This window comes from Prionailurus bengalensis, chromosome C1, assembly GCF_016509475.1.
Source record: "Prionailurus bengalensis isolate Pbe53 chromosome C1, Fcat_Pben_1.1_paternal_pri, whole genome shotgun sequence".
NCBI lineage: Eukaryota > Metazoa > Chordata > Mammalia > Carnivora > Felidae > Prionailurus > Prionailurus bengalensis.
In genome coordinates, this window is record NC_057345.1 from 78,672,625 (window position 1) to 78,696,259 (window position 23,635).

The 23,635-nt window shown below is 37.0% G+C and overlaps 2 non-coding genes across 2 annotated transcripts; both read right to left on the reverse strand.

The window, feature by feature from the left end:
- Positions 1–9,489: 9,489 nt before the first annotated feature.
- LOC122482409 lies at positions 9,490–9,685 on the reverse strand. The gene has a single exon (XR_006297185.1). It is a non-coding gene; the product is annotated as a U2 spliceosomal RNA (small nuclear RNA).
- An 11,125-nt stretch (positions 9,686–20,810) lies between these two features.
- On the reverse strand, positions 20,811–20,917 carry LOC122482212. Its single transcript, XR_006297019.1, has one exon. It is a non-coding gene; the product is annotated as a U6 spliceosomal RNA (small nuclear RNA).
- Between the last annotated feature and the right edge of the window lie 2,718 nt (positions 20,918–23,635).

Here is a 23,635-nt window from a genome sequence, read left to right on the forward strand (position 1 = left end):
ATAGAGAAATAGTTCTCAAATGAAATAATAGGACCAAACCACAGCAAAAGATCAAAGTGAAACAGACAAAAGTGATATGCCTGATAGAGAATATGATGATTTTAACAATACACACTGGACTTTAGATGAGTGGAGGACATCAGTGAGACCCTTAACACAGAAATAAAAAGCAGCTAATCAGGGATCAAGACCACAATAAATGAAATGAAAAATACACTTGATTGGGTGGCTCAGTCAATTATGTATTAAGCATCCAACTCTTAATTTCAGCTCAGGTCATTACCTCACAATTTGTGGGTTTGAGCCCCACGTTGACCTCTGTTACCAGCACAGAGCCTGCACAATAAGTATTTCTGTAGGAAAAAAAAAAAAATCAGTCAAGGGATTCACAAAATGAAATAAAGTGAAATATGATACCATATACCTAAAACATGGAGGGGAGAGGACTAAAGAATGGGTTTGAACTTAAGTGACCATCAACTGCTATATGCAGAAGATATTATAGATAAACCTAATGTTAACTACAGATCAAAAACTAGCAATAGATATGCAAAGAATAATGGGAAAGGAACTCAAGTATATCACTGAAGAAAGCCAACAAAGCATGAAAGAGCAAGAGGAATCAGAGAAAATCTATAGAAACAACCATAAATAAGTAATACAATGGCTATAAATACATATCTATCAATAATTACTTTGAATGTAAATAACCAAACACTCCAATCAAAAGACATAGGGTGACAGAGTGGATTAAAAAAAAAAACAACAACAACAACAACAACAAAAAACAAGATCCATCTGTATGCTACCTACAAGAGACTCATTTCAGACTGAAAGACACTGCAATTTGAAAGTGGGGGATGGAGAAATATTTATTATGCAAATGGATGTCAAAGAAAGCTCAGGTAGCAATACTTAGACAAAATACACTTTAAAACAAAGTCTGTAACAAGAGACAAAGAAGAATACTATATACTAAGAAAGGGGATAATGCAACAAGAGAAATATAATTGTACATATTTATGCACCCAGCATGGGCAACCCCAAAGACATAAAAGTTAAGAACAAACATAAAGGAAGGAATTGATATTAATATAGTAACAGTAAGGGATGTTAACACCCCACTCAAACTGATGGAGAGATCATCCAAACAAAATCAACAAGGAAACAGTGGATTTGAATGACATATTGGACTAGATTTAACAGACATATTCAGAACATTCCATCCTAAAACAGCAGAATCCCCCCTGCTTTTTTTTTTTTTCAAGTATATATGGAATGTTCTCCAGAATAGATCATGTTAGGCCACAAAATAAGTCTCAACAAATTAAAAAAATATATATCAAAGTCCTATCCTGCATCTGTCCTACCACAACAGTATGGAACTAGAAATCCATGACACAAATCTGGAAAGAACACAAATACATGGAGTTAAATAACATGCTACTAAACAATGAATCGGTCAACCAAGAAATCAATGAAGAAATAAAAAATGACGTAGAAACAAATGAAAATGAAAACATTCCAAAATCTCTGGGATACAGCAAAAGTGGTTCTAAGAGAGAAGTTTACAGCAATACAGGCTTACCTCAAGAAGCAAGAAAAATCTCAAACAACCTAACCTTAAAACACCTAAAGGAACTAGAAAAGAAGAACAAACAGAACCCCAAACCAGTAGAAGGAAGGAATTGATAAAGATTAGAGGAGAAATAAATGAAATAGAAACTTAAAAAACAACAGATTATTAAAATCAGGAGTTGGTTCTTTGAAAAGAACAACAAAATTTATAAACTTTTAGCCAAGCTCATCAAAATAAACAAAAGAGAGGACCAAAACAAAGTCACTAATGAAAAAGGAGAAATAACAATGAACACCTCAGAAATACAAACAATTGTAAATTCTATTACAATATAATAATTCTATTATGAAAACCTATATGCCAACAAAGTAGACAACTTAGAAGAAATGTATAAATTCCTAGAAATATATAACCTACCAAAACTAAAGCAGGAATAAATAGAAAATTTGAACAGATCTATTATCAGCAATGAAACTGAATCATTGATCAAAAAATTCCCAACAAATACAAATCCAGGAGCAGACAGCCTCACAGGCAAATTCTATCAAACATTTAAGGAAGAGTTAATACCTGTTCCTTTCAAACTATTCCAAAAAATACAAGAGGGAAGAAAACTTCCAAATTTATCCTATGAGGACAGTTATCACCTAATACCAAAACCAAATCAAGATGCCACAAGAGAACTACAGGCCAGTATTTCTCATGAATATGCATGCAAAAATCCTCAACAAATTTTAGCAAACCCAATCCAACAGTACATTAAAAAAAAAAATCATACACCATGATCAAGATAGATGCAAGAGTGGTTCAATATTTGCAAAACAATCAATGTAATACATCAATAAGAAAAAGGATAAAAACCGTATGATCATTTCAACAGATGCAGGAAAAGCATTTAACAAACTACAATTCATTCATGATGAAAACCCTCTGCAAAGTAGGTCTAGAGGGAACATACCTCAACAATGACAGTCATATATGAAAAACCCATGGCCAACATCACACTCAAAGGTAAAACTGAGTTTTTCCCTAAGAGCAGGAATAAGACAAGGATGTCCACTCTCACCACTTTTATTCAACATAGTACTGTAAGTCCTAGCCACAGCAATTAGACAACATAAAGAAACCAAAGGCATCCAGATTGGTAAGGAAGAAAGAAAAGTTTCACTATTTGCAAGTGTCATGATGGTATATATAGAAAATCCTGGACTCCACCAAGAAACTACTAATGTATGAATTCAATAAAGTCACAAGATGCAAAATCAATGTACAGAAATCTGTTGCATTCACATACACTAATAATGAAGCAGCAGAAAGAGAAATTAAGAAAACAATCCCATTTACAATTTCCCCATAATAATAAAAAAATATCTAGGAATAAACTTTACCAAAAAGGTGAAAGACCTGTACTCTGAAAACTATAAAATACGGATGAAAGAAATTGAAGATGACACAAAGAAGTGGAAAGACACGCCATGCTCATGGGTTGGAAGAACAAGTATTGGTAAAATGTCTATACTACCCAAAGCAATCTACACATTTTATGCAATCCCCATCAAAATACCTATAGCGTTTTTCACAGAACTAGAACAAACAATCCTGAAATACGTTACGAACCACAGATGACCTTGAATAGCCAAAGTGTTCTTGAAAAAGAAAAAAACTGAAGGTTTCACAATTCCAGATTTTGTTATATTGCAAAGCGGTAGTAATTAAAGCAGTATAGTACTGGCATAAAAACTGACACATGATCAATGGAATAGAAGAGAAAACACAACTATATAGTTAATCTTCAACAACAGAGGAATGAATATGCAATGGGAAAAAGACAATCTCTTAAAGGGTATTGGGACAAAGCATTTTGGGTATTTTTCACAGTCACATGCAAAAGAAAGTAACTGGACCACTTTCTTACACCACACCCAAAAATAAAGTGGATTAAAGACCTAAATTTGAGACCTGAAACTATAAAAATCCTAGATGAAAGCACAGACAGTAATCTCTCTGGCAATGCTCATAGCTACATTTTTCTAGATATGTCTCCTGAGGCAAGGGAAATAAAAACAAAAATAAACTATCAGGATTACATAAATCTAAAAAGTTTCTGCACAAAAAAGGAAATAGTTAAGAAAACTAAATGACAACCTACTGAGCCAGAGAAGATATCTGCAGATGGCATTTCTCATAAAGGGTTAGTATCCAAAATACATAAAGAACTGATGCAACTCAATACCCACAAAACAATACAATGAAAAAATGATAAGACATGAACAGACATTTCTCTCAAGACATCCAGATGGCCAAGAAACACACGAAAAGACACTCAACAGCACTCATCATCAGCTAAGTGCAAATCAAAACCACAAGGAGGTATCACCTCATATCTGTCAGAATGGCTAACATCAAAAACACAGGAAACAACAAGTGTTGGCAAGGATGTGGAGAAAAAGGAACCCTCTTGCACTGCTGGTGGGAATGCAAATTGGTGCAGCCACTGTGGAAAACAGTATGGATGTTCCTCAAAATATTAAAATTATAATCCAGTACTTGCACTACTGGGTATTTACCCAAAGAATACAAAAACACTCATTCAAAGGGATATATACACCCCTATATTTATTGCAGCATTATTTGGAATAGCCAAACTATGGAAGCAGCCCGTGTGTCCATCAATAGATGAATAGATAAAGAAGATGTGGTATATGTATGCAATGGTATATATTATTCAGCCATTAAAAAAAGAATGAAATCTTGCCATTTGCCATGACATGGATAGGGCTAGAGCATATAATGCTAAGTGAAGTAAGTCAGAGAAAGACAAATACCCTATGATCTCAATCCTCTGTGGAAGAAACAAAAGAAGCAAAGAAGGAAGGAAAAAAAAAGGAGAGGCAAACCAACAGATTCTTAACTATAGAGAAGAAACTGATAGTAACAAGAGGGGAGATGGGTGAGCAGATGGGTGAAATAGGAGATGAGGATTAAAGAGTACACTTATCATGGTGAAATAAAAGATCCATGGAACAGAATTGAGAGTCTAGGAATAAACCCTCATATTTATGGTCAATTTGCAATGGAGAAAGGATGGTCTTTTCAACAAACAGTGCTGGGTTGTCTGATATCAGATGCAAAAAAGATGAATTTAAACCCTTACCTACCACTATATGTAAAAATAAATTGAAAATGGATCAGAGACCTAAATATCAGAGCTGGTAGTATAAAACTTTTAGAGCAAACAGGAGAAAACTTACATGACGTTAGTTTACAATGAGAGGTGTCAGATACATTGTCAAACATACAATCCATACAGAAAACTTTAAATTAGACTTTATGAAATGTAAGTGGAAGGAAAACTTCCAAACTCCTTCTATGAGGCCAGCATTACCCTGATAACAAAACCGAAGACACTACAAAAAAACAAACTACAAGTCAGTGTCAATGATGAAATACATGTAAAAACCCTCAACAAAATATCAGCAAACCAAATTCAACAATACATTTAAAAAGTCATTCACCACAACCAAGTAGGATTTATGCCAGGGATAAGAAGGTGGTTCAATATTTGCAAATAAACCTTACACATCACATTAATAAGAAAAAGGATAAAAACCATAGAATCATTCCAACAGATGCAAGAAAAACATTTGACAAAGTACAGCATCCATTCATGAGAAAGATTCTCAACAAAGTAGGTTTAGAGGGAACATATCTCAACATAACAGAAGCCATATGTGAAAAACCCACAGCTAACATCATACTTAATGGTGAAAAACAGCTTTTCCTCTGAGGTTAGGTCAAGACAAGGATGTCTACTCTCACCACTGTTATTCAACATAATACTGGAAGTCCTAGCTGAAGCAATCCAACAACATAAATAAATAAAAGACATCCAAATCGGCACAGAAGAGGTCAAATTTTCACTCTTTACAGATGACATAATACTATATCTAGAAAATCCCAAAGACTCCACCTCCCCCCCAAAAAACTATTAGAACTCATAAACCAATTCAGTCAAGCTGGAGGGTACAAAACTTATAGAAATCTCTACACTAACAATGAAGTAGAAGAAAGAGAAATTAAGGTAATAATCCCATTTAAATGGCACCCAAAAGAATAAAATAATGGTAGGTCTTTCACCTCCTCCTTGGTTAACAAGGTGAAAGACCTGTACTTTGAAAATTATAAAACATTGATGAAAGAAATTGAAAGCCACACAAATGGAGAGATATTCCATGCTCATGGTTTGTTAGAATTTGTACTGTTTAAATGTCCATACTACCCAAAGCAATCTACAGATTCAATGAAATCCCTATGAAAATACCAACATTTTTCACAGAACTATAACAAATAATTTTAAAATTTGTATTGAACCACAAAGACCATAAATAGCCAATGCAACATTGATAAAGAAGAACAAAGCTGGAGGTATCCTAATTCCAGATTCAAGATATACTGCAAAGCTATAGTAATCGAAAGAGTGTATCAGTACTGGCACAAAAACAGACAAATAGATCAATGGAAAAAAATAGCCCAGAAATAAACCTATGCTTATATAGCCAATTAATCTACAACAAAGGAGGCAAAAATATACAATGGAGAAAAGACAGTCTTTTCGATAATGGTGCTGAGACAACTGGACAGCTACATGCAACAAAGTGAAACTAGACCCATACTCACTCATATACAAATTAGACTCAAAATGGTTTAAAGACCTAAATGTGAGCCCTGAAAACTCCTAGAAGAAATCATAAAGAACCATAAAGAAACCATAAAACTCCTAGAAGAAAATACAGGCAGTAATCTCTCTGACATCACCTTTAGCATCTTTTTCTAGCAGTGTCTCCTCAGGCAAAAGAAAAAAAGCAAAAATAAACTACTGGGACCACACCAAAATGAAAAGGCAACCTACTAAAGAGAAGAAGATATTTGCAAATGATATATCCAATAAGGGGTTAATACCCAAAATATATAAAGAACTTGTCCAACTCAGCCCCAAAAACTCAAAACAAAACAAAACAAATTCCAATTAAAAATGGCCAAGAGGGATGCTTGGGTGGCTCAGATTAAGCATTTGACTTCGGCTCAGGTCAGGATCTCACAGTTTTTGAGTTTGAGCCCCATGTCGGGCTCTGTGCTGACAGCTCAGAGCCTGGAGCCTGATTCAGATTCTGTGTGTGTGTGTGTGTGTGTGTGTGTGTGTGTGTGTGTCTACCCATCCCTTCTCTCTCTCTCTCTCAAAACTAAAGGTTAAAAAAAAAATTAATAAAATAAAATGTTTTAAAAAAATTTTTAATGTTATTTTTGACAGAGAGTGACACAGCATGAGTGGGGGAGGGGCAGAGAGAGAGGGAGACACAGAATCCAAGGCAGGCTCCAGCCTCCAAGCTGTCAGCACAGAGCCCAATGCGGGGGTCGAACACATGGACCATAAGATCATGACCTGAGCCAAAGCTGGACGCTCAACAAACTGAGCCACCCAGGTACCACCCCATAAAATAAGGTATTTTTTAAAAATAGGCAGAAGAGGGGTGCCTGGGTGGCTCAGTCCTTTAAGCACCCAACTCTTGGCTTTGGCTGAGGTCATGATCTTGCAGTTCATGGCTTCAAGCCCCGCATTAGGCTCTACACTGATGGCACAGAGCCTGCTTGGGATTCTCTCTTTCCCTTGCTCTCTGCTACTGTTCACTTGTGCTCACGCTCTCTCTGTCTCTCTCAGTAAATAAACATTTTTTTAAATGGGCAGAAGAAAAGCATACCAAAAAATCATAATCCAGTTAAAGATGGGCAAAAGACATGAACAGACTTTTCTCCAAAGAAGACATCCAGATAGCCAACAGACACATGAAAAGAGGCTCAACATCACTCATCATCAGGGAAATGCAAATCAAAGCCATAGTGAGATATTACCTCACACCTGTCAGAATGGCTAAAATCAAAAACACAAGAAACATCAAGTGTTGGCAAAGATGTGGAGAAAAAGGAACCTTCTTGCAGTGTTGGTGGGAATGTAAACTCGTACAGCCACTATGGAAACCAGTATAGACGTTTCTCAAAAAATTAAAAATAGAACTACCATATGATCCAGTAATTGCACTACTGCATATTTACCCAAAGAATATGAAAACACTAATTCAAAAAGATATGTATATCGCCATGTTTACTGCAACATTATTTACAATAGCCAAGTTATGGAAGTAACACAAGTGCCCACTGATGGATGAATGGGTAAAAAAACAGGTGTGTATATATATATATGTGTATACACACATATATATACACACACATACATATATACACACATATATATACACACACACATATATATGCATATGTGTGTATATATATATACACACACAGACAATGAAATATTAATCAGCCATAAAAAATGAAATCTTGCAATTTGCAACAACATGGATGGATCTAGAGCACATAATGCTATGTGAAATACATCAGAGAAAGACAAATACTGTATGATTTCGCTAATATGTGGAATTTAAGAAACAAATGAACAAAAAAACAAAAAACATACTCTTAACTATAGAGAGCAAACAGAGGGTTACCAGAGGGGAGGTGGGTGGTAGATGGGTGAAATAGGTGAAGGGTATTGAGTACGCTTACAATGAGCACTGAGTAATGTATAAAATTGTTGAATCACTACATTGTACACCTGAAACTAATACAAGACTATATGTTAATTATACTAGAATTAAATTTTTTTAAGAAATGGACAGAGGACCTGATATAGACATTTTTTCAAAGATGACAGATGGCCAACAGACACTTGAAAAGATGCTCAATGGTACCAATCATCAAGGAAAAGCAAATCAAAACCATAATGAGGTATTACCTCAAACCAGTACAATTGACTAGAATCAAAAAGAGAAGAGTAACAAGTGTTGACAAGGATGTGGAGAGGAAAGCCCTTGTGCTCTCTTAGGAATGTAAATTGGTACAGCCACTGTGGAAAACAGTATGGTGCTTCTTCAAAAAATTAAAAATATAAATACCATATGATCCACTAAACCCACTGCTGGGTATTTAGCCAAAGAAAACAAAAATACTTAAAAACTGAGAATAAACTGAGGGTTGATGGGGGTGGGAAGGAGGGGAAAGTGGGTGATGGGCATTGAGGAGGGCACCTGTTGGGATGAGCACTGGGTGTTGTATGGAAACCAATTTGACAATAAATTTCATATTTAACAAAAACAAAAAAAACCCAAAAATATAATTCAAAAAGATATATGCACTCTTATGTTTATTGCAGTATTATTTACAATAGCCAAGATACAGAAGCAACCTAGTGTTCATCAAAAGATGGATAAAGAAGATGTGGTATATATAGACAATGGATTACTACTCAGCAATAAATAGAATGAAATCTTGCCATTTGTGACAACATGGATGGACGCAGAGGGTATTATTCTAAGTAAATAAAGTCAGAGAAAGACAAATACCAAATGATTTCACTTATATGTGGAATCTAAAATACAAAACAAATAAAAAAGAATTTTAAATATTGTGATCAAACTGGTGGTTGCCAGAGGGAAGTTGGGTGGGAGGATGGGTGAAATAGATAAAAGGGACTAAGAGGTACAAATTTTCAGTTATAAAATAAATAAGTCATGGAGATAAAAAATAACAACATATGGAATATAGTCAGTAGTAATATTGTGATAATACTGTATGGTGACAGATGGTGACTATACTTATGATGAACACTGACTAATGTATAAAATTATTGAATTAATACATTGTGCAACAGAAACTATTAACATTGTATGTTAGCTATACTTCAATGAAAAAAAAAAAAAAAAAAAAAGACCAGAAACAACAAATGTTGTCCAGGATGGGAGAAAAGAGAACCCTCAAGAACTGTCAGTGGGAATGTAAATTGGTAAAGCCACTGTGGAAAACAGTATGGAAGTTCCTCAAGAAATTAAAGTAGAAGTACCATATGACCCAGTAAATTCCACTTCTGGAATTTATCCAAAGGAAACAAAAACATTAATTCTAAAAGATACATGCACCCCTATGTTCTCTACAGCACTATTAAACTGATAAAAACAGATACTACACTTGATCTTAGCCAAAAGGCCGAGAAGTGATTCACTGCAGCACTATTTACTGTAGCCAAGATATGGGAACCACCAGAGTGTCCATTGACAAATGAATGGATAAAGAAAATGTGGGGAGGGGCAGGTGGGTGATGGGTATTGAGGAGGCACCCTTTGGGATGAGCACTGGGTGTTGTATGGAAACCAATTTGACAATAAATTTCATATATTGAAAAAAATGTGGCATATGTAGTCAATGGAATATTACTCAGCCATAAAAAGGAAGGAAATCTTGGGACTTGTGACAATATGGACGGGCCTTTAGGGCATTATACTAAGTGAAATAAGTTAGATGGAAGAATACAAATATCATATGATCTTACTTGTATGTGTAATCTACAAATAAAAATTTTAAAATATTTAAAAACCAAGCTCAAAGATACAGAGAACAGATTGGTGGTTTCAAGAATGGTGGGGCATGGGGAGGGTTGGTGGTGAAATGGGTCAAAGGAGACAAAAGGCACCAACTTCTAGTTATAAAGTAATTAAGTCCTGGGAATATAATGTACAGCATGGGGACTATAGTTAATAATACTGTATTGCCCATTTGAAGTTTGCTGAGAGTAGATCTTAAAAGTGCTCATCACAAGAAAAAAAAAACGTAAATCTGGGCCAGGTGTGGTGACAGATGTCAACGAGACTTACTGTGGTGATCACTTCACAACATACACAAATATCAAATGATGTGGTACACCTGAAATTCATAAAGTGGTACAGGTCAATTATACCTCAAAAATTTTTAAACAAAATTGTTAACAATCACAGATAAAGAAGGGCCCCTCCATCTGTCCTACTAATGAGCAGGGTATAGAGGGGAAGAAGCTGCTGTATCCCACTGCCCCCCACTCTGGGCCCAGAGACACCTCTTTAGTTTTCTCTCACACCCTGCAGGGGTAGGGCCCTCAAGTAAGGACACAGGAGCTCACTACTCACTCATTAGGAAGCAAAATGGACTAATGCCCAAATGGACCACAACCACCTCTGTCACCCAGTCACCACACAGCTCTGGGGCTATTGCATGTGCCTCTCACACACTCCTGCCAGGTTGAAGTTAGTTCAGGAGGACCAGAGCAGATTTCAGTTCAGCTCAAAGAACTGTGCTACATCTTTGTTTCTAAATGTCATTTTCCAATAAAAGGATACAAGCCTCCTTGGGAAATTGGCCGGTTCTAAGGCTGGGGTAGGAAAAATACAAGACAAGCCTGGAGCATCTTGTAGTACTGGAAAGCAAACAAGTGCTTACTACTGAAGAAAGGCATGCATGGCCCTCCACAGCAGGCTGGTCTGCAGCTCCCACTGCTCAGGCCACTGAGTGGGTAGGAAAAACCCTGGGTGATTTTAAGCTGTTCGTCCACAGGCTTTTAAACAGAAAATGGAAATAAGGTCAGAAAATAATTATCAGTTTTAAAATAAATCAATGAATAATACTGTTTGTAGATAGTACTCCTTATAGAACGTGGAGTTAGTCCACCCTTTGAGAGTAGTTTAAACTTAGTGACCTGCTTCCACAGAATAGGGAAAGGAAACACAACACCTTAACCAAGTGATGCAGTTCATAATCCCAGTGCTATCATGTGCCCCCTGATATGTGTGATGAGAAAGGACTTCACTTCTACGGTATTCTTCCCCAAAACCATAACCTGGGTCTAATTACACAAAAACAGACAAATCCAGTTTGGTCACATTTCTTCATGAAATTTGGATAGTACCTCTTATGGCACAAAGTCATGAAAACAAGGAAAGACTGACCCAGGGAGACATGTAAACTAAACACAGTATGGTATTCTAGTCTGGATCAGAACAGGAAGAGGACATTAATAGAAAAACTGGTCTGGACGTTAGTTAATAATAATAAACCGATACAGTTCCTTAGTTTTAATAAATGTACCATGGAAGTGCAAAATGTAAATAATGGGGGAAATTGGGTAAGGGATATGCAGGAACTCTGTATTTCTCCACAGCTTTATATAAATCTGTAATTATTTCAAAATAAAAAGTTTATTTTATATATAAAAAAAAGTACTGGCTGGACATGAGAAGGGATGCAAAGACAAGGCAGTATCGCCCTCAGAATCGTCAACCTTCTTATGGGAAGGAGACATGACAAGGGTAAATGCGTTGAAGAGAAACATCCATCCTGGTTTGCTTGGGATAGTCCCTACTTTATTATCTCAGCATCATTGATTACAAGCATCCCTTTTACTTCTAAAAGTATTCTGATTTGGACATTAGATTTTTTGGTCACACCACTTAAAAGTACAGGGTACGGTGAGGTGGTCAGAAATAAGTGGAACATCTTGTGATGGCATGGAAGGATGGATGGGGGTAAGAAGTGGAAATAGGGGGATAGGAAGGCAAAGGTATGACCCAGGCAGGGGCAGCCTCAAGAGGAAAGGCCCAGAGGCAGTTAAGACCCACCATGTATTCTTTTTTAAGACATAGAAGTCTGAAGTTGGAGAAAACAGAAAAACAGCAAGCATGATTAAGAAGATGGGGTCAACCAGGGTCTGGACTAGAACTCTACTGGGACAGTAAAGTATTTTCAAGCAGATGGGAGGGAAAGGGACCTTGCCACCCTACAAATGAAAAACCTACAAAATCAATTTTCTTGAGAAAGATTCTTTCCCACCCCCTTTACATACCTAGTCTTCCCAACTCTTCCTATACTTTCTCGAGGCCCTTGATATTTATACTGAGCTCCAGCTCACCCAAGCTAACTCTCAACGGTATTGTGAGACCCCTCTGACACAGATATCACCATTTGCTCAGCTTGCGGTGTACACAGGACTGAGCAGCTGCTTCCCTGGCCTTGGGTGTCTGACCCAAACTGCGGTTCAGTCATATGCTCTGCTGACTCAGGGGGTACACGTCTCCTCTCCAGAACACCACTCCTTGATTTCCATGTGGCATTCTTCATTGTTGAAGTAAAGTGTTACCTTCAAAAAGCATAACCCCCAGGTCTTCTTGTGAACTCCTAATTTCAGAGAACAGGAAGAAATGTTTTACAAAAACCCTGTTGCTCTTTCAGGGAAGAGGACTTGCATTCTAAATAGCTTTACTATGAAAAATAAACTGTGATTCAGTTTCACTTTCTATTTAAATGCTTCAGGAACTAATTCGTATGCTATTATTTTCAGAGAATGATGACTTTATGTGTTTTTTAAATTTTGTCCTTTGAATCATTTCATTCCCATGAGATTCTCAAACACTTAAAAACCCCACCAAACTTAATGTACTTAGTGGAGTCTCTGTATGGTATTATTTGGCATCTTCTGCTTATAGGCATGATAAAATAAACTAGCTGGTCTTCCTACTCCTTAGCAAAGAGGAGTGATTCGCTCAAGATTTACCGAGACCAAGGTAAGTGATATTATTCTAAAATATGAAAATCTTTAATAACTGCATATTTTATGCGCTGGTAGAAAAAAGAAGAGTAAGGATGTCTAGAAGCTCACCTCTACTGGGATGTGGGTAGAGTGGGGGAACAGGGGGGACTTTCCTCTGCAATGTGCCCAGGAGGCTTGAGTGAGGTTGGGCCTAGCTTCTGGGGCATCTGCAGCCCAGGTCTTCTTCTCATGGCGGCTAAGAGGTATGGGGCAGTGACTGCATCAGGATGCCCCATGTGGCTGGTGATAAAATTCTCTGATGAAATTTGTTCTTTCTCAATGAAGCTCTCTTTCTCTGGGAACTCCCAGGTCCTTTTCCAATTTAAACTAGCAGAAAAGGAACTTTCATAAATCTGGGCCATCCAGCTCTCTGCTCTCTAAATTTTCAAGCCTTTGCATGCCCTTCCCTCTGCAAAAATATTTTTGGTTTGGAAAACTGCCAATGAAGTAACTGAGAGGTGGAATTGGACCAAACACCTTTAGATGAGAGCAGGGACACCTTTCCTTCTAAGGGAGCAGACCTCACCTCAGGGGCCTGTGGAGAGAAGCCCGCTCCAAGGTGCCAGTTTTCATTTGGCTTCCCAGCACCTCTGCAGTCATAACCAAAGCGAAGGAGAATATTGCATGACTTCAGAAGAAAGCTGGCCACCTTGCAACATCTTCAGGAAATTCTGCACTCCCCTAGGGCTTGCAAAACTCCCTATGTCTTGCAGACCAAAGGCAAGATCTCAGTCATCTAGCTCTAGTTTGCATAATTAAAAAAGTGGAAGCTGGTTATTTTCTGAGTGACCCTTGGCCCAACCAAGCTCTCAGGGCCTGTGACAGAAATAAGATAGCAATGAAATGAACTGTTTTAACAGTGAAAACTCATACTATTTACATGAGTAGGAAAAGCCAGGCCTGTGAATGTCCATCTCCTCTTACCTACAAGGTTCACACAACCAAAACAGCGTCCACTGATGGTGCTATAACGTTATTCTTTTGAAGATGGCACATACACAACTTAATGTAATTTCATGCCATGATCTGTAAGGCTTTTCAGAGAAACAATTTACTAACATCTTCTATAATACCTTTTATCTTCCTTTTCGATGTGGGAAAGCATAGCCTGTGATCTGTTAATTTGGTCCCTTTCACATCTTAACGTCTTTCTGGTCCTTCTCCCCCTGTCCTATTAATATGTTACCCAACTTAGGGGGAAAAAATTAAAACACAGAAGTTTAGAACTACATCTAGTATGGCCACACAGAGGAAGAGAAAGTCCACCTTCAAAGTAAACAGAGCAGCTCTACCTCTTCCATATTGGGCATGCAGACAGATTTCCTTTGTACAAAGAGTCTAGCTACTAGGGGGAAAAGTTTGAAAATCACTCAGCAACTCTAAATCCCTCACCGTAAAGAAGCACAAATCAAGACACAGGGAGGTTTTCCTGGCACAAGGTCACTTTTAGCAGAGCCACTGCTTGGAAACAAGGTTTCAAACTCCTAGTTTGTGACAACAAAAAACCCCCGACTACCTTAGGAGGGACAGAGGAAGCTCCACATGGGCCTCTTTCAATCAAAAGCCACCTGGGATGAGGGCCGCCACTCTGTCTGCGGGAGCTAAACTGAGGTCCCTCAACCTCCACCCCCACTTCCGTTGCAGAGCAAGGGTCACTGCCACAGGGGGAGCTGAACCTGTGGACAGGTTCTGGTTTGAGTCAGAGTACAATTTGGTTTTAAGGCCCAGAAATTTTTTATTTGGATCCTCCAGGCTTGGTTAGAGGTTGAAAGACCATGGGGCCACCTACAGCCCTTGGCTTTTCCAAGTTTGGGAAAACAACTCCATCACAATAGGAGTTTCTCGGAGAAAGCTGCTAGGACAGGGAAGGAATATTTACTAAATGGGACAGGAAGCGACTGCTGAAGACCTTTTTAACCCACTTCTGTAAGGTTCACTTCGATAAAACCAGCCAGTCAACATGCCTATCACAACTTTGTTCTGTTATTAAAGCCTTGAGTTTTTTGTACAAAGTGACACACACACACAAGAAAGCTAGCTTGCTCATGTTGGTCGAACTGAAGATATCTACAGAAGTAGGGTTCTGGGCCACTTTGGAGGTGGGCGTAATAAATGTAACATTAATATAAAGGTCTGTCAAAGTTTCTGGATTCTTTTTTTTTTTTTTTTTTTTTTTTGAATACATGAAATTTACTGGCTGGATAAAGCCAGTCTTCATCTTGTTCAGCTCCAGGCCCTGGGAAGAGGGCTGGGCTGGTGGGGTAAGTACAGGATGGGCAGGCCTGACCCTGCAGCCTAAGTTATTTTAGCATCTAGGCAGCCTGGAGTTTAGGCACAATGGAGTTTTAAGAAACTGTCCTCTCCTCCCACACACAACCAGCATTCCTGGGGAGCGTCCTAACATCTGCCCGGGGTTTCAAAACCATGCACATTCATTCATTCATTCAACCAAAATTTACTGAGCACTCAATTCAGGCCAGGTCTTTCCTTCCGGAACTACTCACTGAGTGCCTTCCCTGGTGTTCTGTGCAGTTTCTCGAGGAGATATGGAGGACTGCATCCTGCTTACTCCCACTCCGCATAGGAGCTTATGGTTAGCCTGGGCTATAAAACAGCAGAATGGGAAAAGGCTGGGATTTGTGGCCAGACTGACCCAATTGAGATCCTAACATTGGGGCAATTGGCAATAACTAGTTGCTTGATCTTGAGCAGGTGGTTAAAGTTCTCTGAGTCTCAGCTTCTTTAGATGAAAACGGCAGATAATACAATTTATTTCTTATGAAGTTATTTGTTTAATGGGATATAAAGACATGTTAGGTAAATACATATGGACCACCAGTATTAGGTAAAAACCTTTTTTAAGATTCAGTACAATTTTTATTTTAATAATGCTTGTACATAATTACAACAGTAACACCTACAAAGCTCTCACTTTGAACCAGTCACTATTCCAGATATTTTACATAGATTAAACTAGTTCACCCTAACAATAACTTTCTGAGGTAAGCACAACAATTATGTAGTTTTCAACAAATGATGTAACTGAGGAACAGAGAGGTTGAGTGATTTGCCCAAGGTCACACAATCAGCAAGTGCCAGTACCTGGCTTCAAATCATGTCCATATACATACAGTTCAGTGATTCAGAAATTTCTGGAAGACTTACTATGAGAAGCAGCCACTCTGCATTTCTTGCCCTGTTGTTCCCCCTCTTTCTATGTAACTAGTGCTTATAAAGATGAGGATTTAAGTCTCTTTCACCATTCCTGGAAACCACCACACACCACTCACACACCACACTTCTCCTCTTCCACCCTTTCAGTATCAATTTTTAGTTGGATTAATATTCAATGCTTATATCCCTATCACCTGTAACACTACTACAGGCAAGCTCTGCAGTGTTCCATCATTCTCCTTCCTCCTTACACAACTAGTAACTAAATACTTGTCTTATTACTTTGCTTAGTTTCTATGCACCTTCCACTAACCCATCTCCAAACTTTCCACTGTGTTAATCTCCTCTTCATCTATTCAAACACATCGTAAGTCCCTGGATCCCTTGAACACACCTTTCCCAGAGCCTTTCTGCTCCAATCTAGACTGGATGCTTCTAGTCCTGCTGTATAGCCATATCCCAGGAGCCCCTTTCATCATCCCTAGAATTTCTTTCTTGGGCCAGTTCCACCTGGGTTTTTTACCTTTTCATGAAGTTGAAATTCTCAATTTTTCTTTTTTTAAGGATAGCTTTTCTTTTTTTTTTTTTAAATGTTTATTTATTTTTGAGAGAGAGAGAGCGAGAGACAGAGCATGAGCAGGGGAGGGACAGAGAGAGAGAGGGAGACACAGAATCCGAAGCAGGCTCCAGGCTCTGAGCTGTCAGCACAGAGTCCGATGTGGGGCTCAAACTCACAGACTGTGAGATCATGACCTAAGCCGAAGTCGGATGCTCAACCGACTGAGCCACCCAGGTGCCCCTCTTTTTTTGTTTGTTTGTTTGTTTGTGGCTTTTGTATCCTATTTAAGAAATCCTTGCCTACTGTGAAGTGGTGATATTTTTCTACAATTTCTTCTAGAAGTTTTATAATTTTAACTTTTATGTTTAGGTCTGGGATCCATTTTTAGCTGCTTTTGTGTATGGTGTGAAGTAAGGGTTGAGGCTCTTTATCTCAATATAGATATCCACTTGATCCAGCATCATTTCTTTTAAAAACTCTCCTCCCTATTGAAATACATTGGTGTTTTTTTAAAAACTCAATAGACTATTTATGTGTGGGCCTATATCTAAACTCTCTATCATCTTCTATTAACCGTTATATCTATCCCTATGCTAGTACCAGAATGTCTTGATAATTGCAACTTTATAGGGAGTCTTCAAATTAAGTAGTGTAAGACTTCCAACTTTGTTCCATTCAAAATTGTTCTGGCCATTCTAGGTTCTTTGTGTTACCCTGTAAATTTTAGAATCAGCTTGATTGTGATTGCACTGAATCTACAGGTCAATTTGGAAAAACTGACATCTTAACAACATTAAGTCTTCTTGTCCACAAACATGGTATATCTCTCCATTCATGTAGGTCTACTCTAATGCAGTAATGTTTGGTAGTTTTTAGTGTACAAATATCAAACAAATCTTGTAAAATGTGTCTTTGAATATTTCATGTGTTTTTGTTTGTTTGTTTTTTAAAAAATAGACTTCAGTTTTTAGAGCAGTTTTAGGTTCACAACAAAATCCAAGTACAGAGAGTTTCTATGTAACCCCTATTTCCCCTCACATACAATCTCCCCAAGCTAGGGTGTTTCATATGCTATTGTAAATGGTATTTTTATTTTTACTTTTGAAACAGTTTAAGTATTTTTTTAAAGTTTATTTATTTAAGTAATCTCTACACCCAACATTGGACTTAAACTCATGACCCCAAAATCAAGAGTTGCATGCTCTTCTGACTGAGCCAGCCAAGACCCCTATAAGTGATATTTTAAAAATTCCATTTCAAAATTATTCATTGCTAGTATACAAGGGAAAAATTAAACATTAACTTGTATCCTGTGAACTTATCAATGTACTTATTAGTTCCAGTAGTTTTTCTGTAGAATCCTTAGGATTTTCTACATACCCCAATCATGTCATCTGCAAATAAATACTATTTTACTTCTTCTTTGCCAATCTGTATGTCTCCCTTTACTGCTATAGCTAGGACCTTCAGAAAGATATTACATATAAGTGGTAAAAGCAGACATCCTTAGATCTTAGAGGGAAAATATTTAGTCTTTTACCATTAAGTATAGCATCAGTTGTAGGTTTTCATGAGAGGCCCTTCACCAGGTTGATGAAGTTCCCAGGTATTCATACTTTACTGAGAGGTTTGTGCCTTTTTTTTTTTAGTTTATTTATTTATTTTGAGAGAAAGAAAGAGAGAGAGCGCGTACGCATGAGGGGGGGGGGGGCGGGGCAGAGAGAGGGAGAGGGAGAGAATCCCAAGCAAGCTCCACACTGTCAGTGCTAAGCCTGACATGAAGCTCGGACCCATGAACCATGAGATCATGACCTGAGCCAAAATCAAGAGTCAGGTGTTTAACCACCTGAGCCACCCAGGCACCCTGAGGTTTATGTCTTTTTAAATCATAAATAAGTGTTGAATCTTGCCAAAGGCTTTTGATGCATCTATAGAGATGATATTTTTTCCCTTCGTTTCTGCTAATGTTGTAAGTTACACTTGTTTGATATATAAATATTAAATAGCCTTGCATTCCTGGGATAAACCCCACTGAATCATAATGTATTTTCCTTTTAGTATTCATTTTGCTAATAGTTGTTAAGGATTTTACCTATGTCCATAATGGATATTGGTTTGTAATTTTTTCTTGTAATGTCTCTCTCTGGTTTTGAAATCAAACTGATATTGGCCTCATAAAATGAACTGAAAAGTTCACTATCTAATTTTACTTTCTGAAAGTTCTCCATGGCTTAAGGATTGGTATAATTTCTTCCTTAAATGTTTGATAGAATTCACCAGTGGCACCATCAAGAATTTCTGGGAGAATTTAATATAATTTTAATTACTTTCATTATTATATTGATATTCAGGAATATTTCTCCCTGAGTCAGTGTTAAAAATTTGTGTCTTCCAAGGAATTATCCCATTTCATCCAAGTTTTCAAGCATATTCACATAATTATTCATAATATCCTTTTCTTATCTCCTTAGTTAATGTAGGATTTTAGAAATGTTTTCTCTTTTCCAAGATCCTGATAATTTGTGTCTTCTTTTTCTTGATTATTCTATTTAGATGTTATCAATTATATTGATTTTTAAAAATCAAATTTTTAGTTTCATTGATTTTCTCTTTTTTCTATTTTTGATTCATTGTTTGCTGATCTTTATTATATCCTTTCTTCTACTTCCTTTGGGTTCAAATTGCTCCTCTGCTCTTAGCTTCTTAAGGTGGAAGTCTAGATCATGGGTTTGAGACCTGTCTTCATTTCTAAGATAAGCTATAAATTTTCTTCTAAGGACTGTCTAAGCTGCGGGGCGCCTGGGTGGCGCAGTCGGTTAAGCGTCGGACTTCAGCCAGGTCACGATCTCGTGGCCCGTGAGTTCGAGCCCCGCGTCGGGCTCTGGGCTGATGGCTCAGAGCCTGGAGCCTGTTTCCGATTCTGTGTCTCCCTCTCTCTCTGCCCCTCCCCCGTTCATGCTCTGTCTCTCTCTGGCCCAGAAATAGATGAACGTTGAAAAAAAAAAATTAAAAAAAAAAAAAAAAAAAAAGACTGTCTAAGCTGCATCCCATAAGTTTGAAAACTTTCATCTTCATTTAAAATATTTTAAAATTTCCTTGTGATTTCTAACTTTACCTTTACATTATTTAGAAGTGTGTTTTTTTCTGAATATATATTATTAATTTTTAACTTAATTCCACTCTTATTAGAGAACATACGTACTCTGTATGATTTAATTGTTTTACATTAATTGAGATTGGGGTTTTTTTTAATGTTTTTTTTTTGAGAAAGAGAGCATGAGCAGGGGAAGGATGAAAAGAGAAGGGGGCAGAGAATCTGAAACGGGCTCTGTGCTGACAGCAGCAAGTCCAATAAGGGGTTCAAACTCATAAAAAGCGATATCATGACCTGAGCTGAAGTCAGATACTCAACTGACTGAGCCACCCAGGCACCCCTGTTTTATGGCTCATAATCTGGCCTACTTCGGTAAATGTTTCATATGCACTTGAAAGGAATGTGTATTCTGTTTTTGGTAAAGTATTCTGTAAATGTCAACTAGGTTGAGTTGGCTGATAGTATTGTTTTTTATCTTCTATATCTCTACTAATTTTTTCAGTTTGTTTGAAGGAAGAATATTGAAATATCTAACAATAATCCTGAGTTTGTTCATTTCTCTATCAATTTTTGCTGCATTTATTTTGAAGCTCTATTATTGGGTGTACACACATTTAGAATTGTTATGTCCTCTTGACCAACTGTACTCTCAATTATTATGAAATGACCCTATTTATTCCATGTGACATTTCTTGTTCTAAGGTATACTTTGATATTAACATAGTCATTCTAGTTTTGTTATGATTGGTGCTTACATGGTATAAGTTATCCATCCTTTTAATCTATGTGTATGTTTGTATTTAAAATGGGTTTCCTCTGGACAGTGCACAGTTGGGTCTCACTTTTTTTTTCTTTTTTTTATTATCTTTAATTCCAGTTAGTTGACATACCGTGTTATATTAGTAAAAATATGGAATGTTTCATGAATTTGCATGTCATCCTTGCACAGGGGCCATGCTAATCTTCTCTGTATCGTTCCAATTTTAGTATATGTGCTGCTGAAGTGAGCACAGGGGTCTTGCTTTTTTAATCCAGTTGGTCTGACCATCTCTGCCTTATAAGTGGGGTGTTTGGATTCTTTATAATAAATATAATTATTAGGATGGTTGGGCTTAATTCTACCATCTTCCTATTTGTTTATTTGGTCCTATCTGTTCATTGTTCTTTTTTTCCTTTACTCCTGACTTAAAAAAAAAATTTTTTTTTAATGTTTATTTGAGAGAGAGAGAGAGAGAAAACACATGTGTGCAAGTTGGAAAGGGGCAGAGAGATAGGAGAGACAGTGCAGAGCCTGACATGGGTTCAATCTCGCCAACTGTAAGATCACATAACCTAAGCAAAAATCAAGACTCAGACACTTAACCAACTGAACCACCCAGGCGCCCCTATTCCTGACTTCTTTTGTAATAATTGAATATTTTTAGCCCTCCATTTAATCTACAAGATTAGTTTATTAGCTATACCTCTTTGTTTTAGAAGTTTTTTTTTAGTACTCTAGAATTTAAAACATGTATATTTTACTTATTTATTATTTACATTTTCATTTTACACATATTTCAAATAATGTTTATTATATCACTTCTGGCATAATGTAAAAATGTCATAACAAAAATATACTATCATTTCATTTCTCCCATCCTTTGTGCTACTACTGTCACACATTTCACTTCTACAGATTGTCTAAATCCTACCATGGATGTAATTTTTGCTTTAACTTATAAACTATAAATACATTTTAAAATGAAGGAGAAGAAAGTGTTTTATATTTACTCATATATATGCCATTTCAAGCACTCTTCATTTCTTTGTGTAAATCCGTATTCCCACCTGATATTTTCTTTCTGCCTGAATAATCTTTCACATGGTGCAAGTTTCTGGACAACAAATTCTTTCGACTTTTGTTTGTATGAAAAGCCTCTTTCTTTTTGTTTTTTTGTGGGTTTTTTTGTATGTTTTTTTTTGTTTTTTGTTTTTTGCCTTCACGTCTGAAAAATAGTTTCACTTATGTCCAAATTGTCTTATTTTTTTCTTTTGGCACTTTAAAGAAGCCATTCCATTGTCTCCTGGCTTGCATAGCTTTAGACATGAAGTCTGTAGTAACTCTTTTTTTTATTTTTATTTTTTAACGTTTTTATTTATTATTGAGAAACAGAGAGACACAGAGCATGAGCAGTGGAGGGGTAGAGAGAGAGGGAGACAAAGAATCTGAAATAGGCTCCAGGCTCTGAGCTGTCAGCACAGAGCCCGACGAGGGGCTCAAACTCACAAACCATAAGATCATGACCTGAGCTGAAGCTGGTCGCCCAACCAACTGAGCCACCCAGGTACCCCTGTAGTAATTCTTATTTTTGTTTTTCTGTACGTACTGATTTTTATCTTTAGCTCTTTAATATTAGTTTTTAACAACTTGATTATGATATGGTTTGATGTGAGTTTTTGTGCATGTAAGTTTATTCTATTTAGCATCTTGTATCTTTGTCTTAGCATTTTTATCTAATTTAGAAAATTTTTCGTCATTTTTTCTTATTACTTCTTAGTATTTATGGTGCACCTGGGTGGCTCAGTCGCTTGAGCATCTTACTCTTGATTGCAGCTCAAGTCATGATCCCAGGGTCGTGGGATCAAGCCTCACATTGGGGTCGTGCTGAGCATGGAATCTGCTTAAGATTCTCTCTCTCTTTTCCTCTGACCCTCCCCCACTCACACACACACTCTCTCTCTCAAAAATAAATAAATTTATTAATTAATAACTTAAAAAGAGATTTCTGGAGAACTTTTCTGTATAACTCCCTTTTGTATGGAATTCTTCCTTATAACTTTCAGTTGCCTCAGTTTCCCTGAACTCCAATCTCTCTCTTCAACTAAGTGTGACCACCATGGAAAACTTGGGATTCCCCTCCCAGCTTCGTGATCTGGAATGTGCTTCCAGGTAGAAACCTAAGTGATAATAGAACTTGCCTCATTTTTCTCTCTTCTCTCAGGAATCACAATCTGTCCTACCTCTAGTCCGATATCAGAAAACAGGTGTTTCATACTCTTTATAAGAGTTTCCAGTTATTTCTGTGGCAGGATAAAAGTGGCCCCTATTAGTTCATCATGGATTAAAACAGAAGTCCACTTTATGCTTTACTAAAAATCCATTCACTGACAACTTTTGGAAGGGAGTGGGGAGTATACATGTGTTCAATCCAGCATGTTTAGCCACCCACCTTAATTTTAAAACCTGTAAATAAAACAATAATATTTTTTAAATTAATAATTACTCCAAACAGTGAGAGAGACTAACTGCTTTCAACTTTTTACCAAGGTGTCTACAGTCAGCTCAATGAGGATTGGCTTGAATCAGGTTCCACATCTAGTTGCTTTCTTTACTTACTTTCAACAGGATCTTTTGATAAAAGAATTGTGCCAAAAGTTTGTTCTGCTTTTTCTCTAAACCCAATATTTATTATTTTCTTAGGCTGGTTATTCAAAGATCTTCACAATTATATGCCTTATATGTAATTTTCCATCAAGAAGTACAATTTTGAATAACACTTTTATCATTTTGGTCTCTTCTTCACATTTACTGACAAAATTAGCTTTCTACACTCACTCTAGGAAATATTACTTGATTTACCAGAGAGGTAATCATATTTTGTTTAAAAATTGTGTCCAAATTTGGTGGCATTTTGCCACTATAGGGCAAAGTGTTACAAGAAACAGTGTCTTTGGGGACCATTACAATGC